Source organism: Arachis duranensis, chromosome 9 (genome assembly GCF_000817695.3).
Source record: "Arachis duranensis cultivar V14167 chromosome 9, aradu.V14167.gnm2.J7QH, whole genome shotgun sequence".
In the NCBI taxonomy this organism is placed as follows: Eukaryota; Viridiplantae; Streptophyta; class Magnoliopsida; order Fabales; family Fabaceae; genus Arachis; species Arachis duranensis.
In genome coordinates this window covers 90,775,674-90,782,931 of record NC_029780.3, presented here as the reverse complement: position 1 = coordinate 90,782,931, position 7,258 = coordinate 90,775,674, and positions in this window count along the sequence as shown.

Genomic DNA, 7,258 nt, shown 5'->3' with positions numbered 1-7,258 from the left:
GGGATGTGAATTGAAAAGAGAAATGCATGAGTGTGTGAAAAAAGTGGAGAATGGGTAGTTAGGTTAGCTTTGAATTGTATAGGTTGTTATATAGGTTAGGTGGGAAAGTTTAAGTTAATCAAAGATTCAAAATTCAAGTCCACTTTACCATATACAATCCTACCTTGACCCTAACTCCATTACAACCTAAAGATAAGTCCTCATGATATTTGTATTCATGCATGAAATAATTATTGATTGTTAAATGAAAAATAAATCTTGGAAAGCATGATTAGAGGAGAACTGAATGAATCAACCCTATACACTTGAGTGACTAGAGCGGATACACTTTCGGTGAGGGTTCGATGCTCAATTCCTTGCTCCCGGCTTTTATGAGCTCTCTTCTTGCAAGTTTGTTTACACTTCATTTTGATATTTGAATTGGTGGGATTCATGAATCATCATATTACTTAGCCCCACATGTGCATATGTGTACTTGGAGATTGATTTAATTTTAAACAAGTAGGTAGAATCATCTTGCATGTAATTGCGTTCATGTAGATAGGTCCATATAGTATATTTGCATTGAATAAATGTTCATACCGCTATTCTTGTGCTTCTTTATTCTTAGCAAGAGGACATGCTTAGTTTAAGTGTGGAGAGGTTTGATAAATCCCAATTTTGTGGTTTAACTTGTGCGTAATTTAGGAAATTTTATCAACTTTTTCCACATTTATTCAATGAAATAGCATGGTTTTGTAATTCTCCCTTAATGTGTGCTTAAGTGTAAAAACATGTTTTTTAGGCCCTTAAATTGGTAATCTTAATTCACCTTTGATTCCATTCGATGCCTTGATATGTTTGTTAAGTGATTCCAGGTTTAGAAGGAAAAGATTGGATTGAAGGAATGAAGAAAAAGCATGTAAAAATGGAGAACTCATGAAGAAATGAAGGAATTGCAAAGCTGTCAATCCTGACCTCTTCGTACTTAATCGATCATAACATGAGCTATAGAGATTCAAATGAGGCGGTTTTAGTTGGATTGAAAAGCTAACATTCGGGGCTTCAAAATGATATAAAATTTTCCATATTTTCCTGGCGTTTAAGGATGCGTACACGTCGTTCTACGCGCACGCGTCGCAGGATCAGCGTGACTCACTAAAGGCAACTCGCGGCCAGGGATTTCTGAAGCATTTTGGGCCCAATACTCATTTTTGATGCTATTGTACCCACGGATTGGAGGGGAATGAACCAAGTAGTCATAGTTTAGTTTTTCATCATGTTTTAGGGTAGAATTCTAGAGAGAGGCTCTCTCCTCTCTCTAGATTTAGGGTTCTTATTTCCATTTTCTTTGTTGATCTAGATTTTAATCTTGTTTCATTTTAGTTTTCCTATACTTTTACTTGTTCTGGCATTTTAGTTTAGTCACTTCTCTTGTTAATTTCTTATTTTGCTTTCTTTTATGTTGATGAACCATGGTTGGATCTTGATTTCTTCTAATACAATTTTATGTTTCCATGTCTTCTGTTATGTTTATCTTCATTGCTATTGTTGATTTCTTGCCATAGTTATGGATTTTGTTAATTCTTGCATTTTGTGATGTTTACTTTTGTTAATCCTATTTGACATACTTCAAGCATAGAGGTAGACTTAATGGGTTAGTCCCTCATAATTGTCAATATATGGTTTGTAGACAAGGATGGTGATCTCAATTCCCATGTCTTAGCCAAGAGATCTTTTCCTTTATTTTATTAGTTCTTATCATTTTACTTTCTTGTCATTTATTTTTCTTGCCAATTATAAATCAAACCCCCTTATTCTTTCATAGCCAATAATTGTGCACTTCATTACAATTCCTTGTGAGACGACCCGAGGTTTAAATACTTCGGTTAATTTTCATTTGGGTTTGTACTTGTGACAACCAATCTTTTAAATTTGATTTGAGAATTATTAGTTGGTTTAGAGCTATGCTTACAACGAAGTAATTCTTTTCTATAAGAGAAATTCTAGACCAACGATCATTTACGTATCAAAACCATACCTTGGCCGATTCCCCACTCAACCTGGAACATCTCCAAATCACTTTTTCACAAGCTTTCAAGGCTTCAACACCTCCAAGAACAGATTTTTAGCACACAAAAGCCATTTTCCATACTTTCCAAAACTTCAATCAAGCTCCAACACACATATATTCACTTCCTAAGCCACAATACCACATTCAAACGTATCCACTCAATACCCAAACATCATAAACCAATAAATTCTACTAGGGTTGAGAATCTTACCAAACCCAAGGATCAAGGAGACAAGATTAAACCTCTCATTCAAGCTAGTTAGATCCTATAACATCAAAAGCTCACAAATCTCAACATTTTTCACCCAAAATTTTGAAATTAAGGCTGAAATATCTGAGGGGAAATCATGGTCTACCTCAAGAACAAAGTTATGGAATTTTTAGAGCTCGACACGGTGAACGCGTGGCCGCAAATGGTGTGGCAATCGGAGCTTCAGATCAAAAGTTATGGTGATTTGAAGATCAAGTAAGGGTTAGAACTTTGGAAGAGTATTCTTCCCCCTTTCCTTACAATTTCAGCATGTATGGGGTTTAAGAGAGGAGAAAGAGTGCTGAATAAGGGTTTTAGGTTGAGTTTGGTTGGGCCAAGGGCCCAATATGGGTTTCGGTTGGCTCGATTTGACCTGTTCAGCCCAATCTTGGGCCGATTTCTTCAAAATTGGTGTCAAAATTCTCGTTTTAATTTTCTCTATCATATTAAGGCATAAAAATCACATTTTAAATTTTATAGAATAAATTTTAATTTATAGGTTAATTAATCATTAATTAACCAGATTTTACGTCACCAACTTCATCTATTAATTATTAGAGCAGCAAAAATTGTTTAAATAAGTTAGGAAATTGAATAGGAGTTGCTTGCAACATAGGTCTTTTAATTTAATAGTATGAGAAAAATCATTTAGAGCCCTTGGGATGCGGATACTCATTAACAACTTTTAATTTACTCAATACTGTATGTTTGTTACTTATTATTATAGTTGATGTATCAATACACTTTACTTATATTTTGAATTATATTGACTTGCTTGTTATAGTACTTTTCTTTTAGTTTGATAATACGGTGAATTTGATTATTTTTTGAAATATTATAAATATTCGAATACAAATTAGATAAAGATTTGTATTAAATTTATATTTATTTTGTATGAAAACAAGTTTATTTTGCAATGGAAAAAACTAAAAAAAATTCTATTTTACCTTACTGACGAATTTACAGACGGATTTTCTGTCTGTATTCAAAGTGTGGGATGATTTTCCAAGGTTCAAATTGCAGACAAAAAATCTATCGAAAAATCTGTTGTCAATTACCGACGAAAAATCCGTCTGTAATTACTGACGGAAAATCCGTCGAAAAGTTTGCCATTTCAGAAAAATGGAGGGGAGAATTTACCGAGAAAAAATCTGTTAGTAACTGGTAAAAATCTGTCGGTAATTTTTCGACGTAAAAAAATTCGTCGGTAAATAATTTCCGACGAGATTTTTACAGAGAAACAAAATCCGTCGGTAACCAAAAATCCGTCTATAATAAAGACTAAATCTATCTATAAATCTGTCCATATCAAGTAATTTTCTAGTTATGAGATCGAACTCTACACATTTCGAACATAAATTAATAGAATAAAACAAAATAAATAATTATATTTCTAACTTACTTAATGATTAATGAATTAGAGCAGTTGAATTAATATAATTAACATGTGACTTTAATTATCTTTACACGTTATTAATGGTCGACTTTTTATTAATTAAGTTGAGAAATTCTAATAGATTTTTTATATTATTATTGGTAAACTTATTATGATAATTTACTCTAATTACATTATATCATTCATAATTTATGATTAATGAGATTTATATATAAATAAGGCTGAATCTCAACAACTCTATTGTATTTCTGACCCTTTTTTCTGCGTTGTAATATTATTGGTTATGTTGTGCTATATGACTGCGATGTTGTTATGTATAATACATAAATGTATGTATGATTAGGCGTGTTTACTATTGAGCAGTGCAGCATTATCATATTATTTGTAACATTTGGCTCTCCATGAAACAAGAGTTTCTAGCCTAATAATAATAAGACTAAAAGACAAATAGGTCCCTGACCTTTTAAAACAGGGACATTTTTGTCTCTCAAGATTGGAAAATACATTTCGATCCCCCACGTTTTAAAACGGGAGACAATTATACCCTTCCGTCCGTTTTGGGCCAAAAACGGTAACGGAGCTGGCTGACATGGAGGGGCAGTGAATGACGTGGCCGTTACGGTCGCTGAGGTGGCTTGGGACGAAATTTAAGTGGACAAATTCGTCCCTAAAGTGCCAAACGACGCCGTTTCCACCATCCCCCATATTTGAAGCTTCGCATTCCCCATAACACCCAACCCTTACTCCGTATATTACAGAAAACCCTACCAGAACAAAAACGCCCTTCTCCCTCCAAAAAAAGAACGACTTCCTACAGTTGAAAGTGGTGGTGTGGTTAGTGGAGGTGGTTGGTGTTGAAGGTTACGGCAAGCTTTGCGTGGAGAAGAAGCTGCCATCATCTACAGAGGTAAGGGCGATAATGAAGAGTTTGTGTGTTGTTTAACTGAGAATGCATGGGGTTGGGTTATGGGGGGACTGCAGTTTTTTTTTTGGGTAAAAAAATGAGGAAAATGTATGTGAAGTTAACTGATTTAGAAATTTTGATTAGGTAGAGTTTAATCTCTGGTTTATCTACCTGTGGACAATGCAGATGGATGATATGTATGTGGTACCTGTTTTTCACCACGGAGGCCGTTTTGGTAGAAAACCCAGTGGAGCTCTTGAGTATATTGGTGGGAAAGTTGAAAAATTTTCGAAGATGGACTTAGACTTTGTGAATTTCGGGGATTTGGTGACATTGTTCAAGGGTTTGGGGTATGCATCATATAGGGCAGTGTATTGGTTTGACCCAACTAGCAGTGATCTTGAGGGTGGACTGCACATTCTGAGAGGAGATGCAGGCATCAATGAACTCCGAGAGAATAAGATGAAGAATTCAACGACGGATGAATTCTACATTTACTTTGACCATCCAGTTGATGAGCCAGAGATAGTGGATGAAGCTACTGCGGCAGAAGCAGTGGTGGAAGAGTTTGATGACCCAATTGATGTGGACAGTATCATGAGAAAGCTCCAACCATCACCATCCACAGAAGCTGATGGGCAAGAAAGTGAGGAGGATGAAATGTATAAACCTCCTCCAAGTGACTCAGAGACTGTTTTGGATGAGGACTGTTCCAGTGTTGATGAAGACAATAATAGGATGAGGAAAAAAAGAAGTGTGAAAGGAAAGGACAAGGTTCTGCCAAAGACAAATAGCAGTGTGAAAGAAGGGACAGGGGCAGAGTCAAGTGGAGTTAAAAATAGAGGTGGAGTAAGGAGTGCAAGGGGTAGTGCTGCCAAAGGTGATGGGCCTACTGTGAAGACCAGAAGAACAGCCAAGCCCAAAGAAAGTGGGCCAAGAGAAAAGTCCAAAAAGACCAGGCCTGCTCCGAAGCCCAGAAGGAATGGGCCTAATGCAAATCAACAAAGAAGTAGGCCTGCTGTAGATGCTGAAGAACCTCTTCCTAATGTGCAACCCAGGGATATGCCTCCAATTGGACTCTATGTGAGTGAGGAGGTTTCAGATGATGATGATCTGATTTATGAGTATGCATCAGAGGAACTCCACACACCTGTGTCTTCCGAAGATGAGGGAGAAAAGCATCAGTTTCCAGTTTTCAATGAAGAGTATGGGTTCGGGGAGGGTAGGTTTGAGATAGGAACAAAGTTTGCAACAATTGATGGGTTCAAAGAAGTGGTAAAAGACATGTTCATTTCTGAAGGGAGGGAACTGCTGTGGATCAAAAATGATAAAGAAAGGGTAAGGGTTGGCTGCAGAGGTGAAGAATGTCCATGGCTAGCACATCTATCCTACAACAAGACATTGTTATGTTATCAGGTAAAGACTTACAAGGCAGAGCATACATGTGCTAGAGACCTGGGCAGCAATGCAGCTGATCAACACTGGGTCAGCAAGAAAGTGGAGAAGAGAATGGCTAGTCAACCTCATATGACTACTAATGAGGCAATTGAGTTTCTTAGAGAAGACTTTAATCTAGTGTTGCATCCGAAGATGGTATACAGGGCAGTGAAAGAGGCCAAAGAGAGAATTATGGGAAATGAAAAGGAACAGTATGGGAAGCTTAGGGACTATGCCATGGAGATCATTAAGAGTAATCCAGGATCGACTGCAAGAGTTGATGTGATCCCAATCCCTCAATCCCTACCTGTCTTTGACAAAATATATATCTCCTTTGAGGGTTGTAAGCAAGGCTTTAAGTCTGGGTGTAGGCCTTTCATCCATCTAGATGGAGCATTTTTGAAGACATATCATGGAGGTCAACTACTATCAGTGGTGGCACAGGATGCCAATAACCAATTCTACGTAGTAGCATATGGAGTTGCAAGATCGGAGACGAAAGAATCCTGGAAATGGTTCCTCACACTGCTTCAGGAAGATCTGGGTGATGCACACCAATTTGGTTGGAACTTTATGTCTGACCAACAAAAAGTCAGACCAGTACAGCACTGTATATTATTGTATCATGTTAAATTTCTGCATATTAGTGTAGGATATTAATATAATGCATGTATGTGGTAGATGTTAAATTTCTGCATATTGGTGTAGGGTATTAAATCACTGCATGTGTGTGTTTGAAATGGAATTTAGTGCATATATGTGTTTGCAATGGGTATTAGTGCATAGGTGTGAATGATATTTTGAATAGAGCAAATATGTGTGTGACTAATTGAAGTTATTACATATTACTGACTGCAATTTAAACTGCTGCATATATGTGTTTGTAATTGAAGTTATTGCAATATTATGTGTAATTGGCAGGGTCTGCTACCAGCCTTAAAGGAGGTAATGCCGAGAGCACATCATCGGAACTGTGTGATGCACCTGTGGAAAAACTTCATAAATAGGTTCAAAGATATGCACATTAGAGACATCGTATGGGACTGTGCTAGGTGCACTGATGAGCGGATAATTTATACGCTTTTTGGCATTGTTTTTAGTGTGTTTTTAGTATAATTTAGTTATTTTTTAGTATACTATTATTAGTTTTTAGTTAAAATTCACTTTTCTGGACTTTACTATGAGTTTGTGTGTTTTTCTGTGATTTCAGGTATTTTC